This window comes from Musca vetustissima, unplaced genomic scaffold, assembly GCF_032173495.1.
Source record: "Musca vetustissima isolate MV318-11 ecotype Yass unplaced genomic scaffold, APGP_CSIRO_Mvet_v1 utg26523, whole genome shotgun sequence".
In the NCBI taxonomy this organism is placed as follows: Eukaryota; Metazoa; Arthropoda; class Insecta; order Diptera; family Muscidae; genus Musca; species Musca vetustissima.
In genome coordinates, this window is record NW_026884052.1 from 48,444 (window position 1) to 49,932 (window position 1,489).

Sequence of the window (1,489 nt, forward strand, 5' to 3'; positions counted from 1 at the left end):
ATATGTGTGTTCCAAAATATTTTGAAATAAATGCCAAATACAATATATCTAACAAATGAAAAAGTGTGTTGTGGAACAAGACGAATGTTTAAATTATTGTATATGAATAATTGTTCTCATTGCATTCGTAAAATGCAGAAATCCGGACATATAATATACGTATTTTTTATGTGTACATTGTGGTCATAAAGAAATGATAATAGAAATAAAAAGTAAAATATTTACAGAGGCTTCTATGTTATATATAGATTCGGGACAGACTATTAAAACTATAAAAAAAAAACTATAGTGGTAGTTGGTTGGACCCCTTCGACTACACCCCTTTGCATTTTCTGCTTTAACATATTACTTCTTTATTTTTAGATGAAGGATTCCCTATATCCTTGGAGAGTACGAAACAATGGAGCCAATGCGGGTCTATCGTTTTTGCTCAGGTACAATAAGAGTTTTGTTAGACCACAAAGTTTTACGCCATTTCGATTTAAAGTGAGTTATTTCGATATAAATACTGTAACAACAGCTCAGATAATAACATCTATTGCCCACAGTTAATGATAAAAGAATCAGAAGAGTGGAGTCAACAGTTGCATCATATTGTCCATCCCAATACCCATATTGATGTTATGATATCACCCATATTGACGGAAACTGCATCGGAGGCGAGACTAATTGATCCAAAAAAGAGGAAGTGCTTATTTTGGGTAAGGAAGGCATCATATACATTTTGTACGAATATTGTTATAATCTTTTTTTTTTGCTTCAGGATGAAAAATCAACCAAATATGGTCGCATTACGGGACTGCCCTATAACAAATTGAATTGTTTGGCCCATTGTCAGCATAAATTTGTTATGAAACATTGTAACTGTTCCATATCGTTATTTTTTCCGCGAATGAGTATGTATATCTAACATAGGTTGCGATTCGGAATTAAAAATTATAATCGGGTTTTCAGGTGAATATAATAAAATGGAATGCAAAGTTTCGGATTTGGCTTGTCTGTATCGACACAGAGGTGGGTAGACATTCCTATGTACCTTTTTTCCTGCAATATTCAGAATATTAATCAATAAATTTTTTATCTATTTAGATATTTTCAATTACTTGAAAGGTCCCCTGCAGGATCAATATATCAACGATACACGACGTGGCATGGAATGCGATTGCATCGATAACTGTTTGTCATTGGTTTATTTGGTTGCAGTCAATACCCAGCCTATACATGAGTAGATATTTCAAAAACATATTTTCGAAAAAATTATAATAAATATTTTTTTTATATTTTTGCAGCATTCAAGCAAGTTCTACCGTACCGGAAATTTATGTTCATGCCTACTATAATCGCAATACTTTAACGAAGTACTCAGCCCATCCGGAATACACATTTCTTGATATGGTGGGATATTTTGGTGGTGTCCTCGGGCTATTTTTGGGAGCATCAATTTTGAGTATTGCCGAAGTTCCTTATGCTCTGATAAAAATATGTGTTT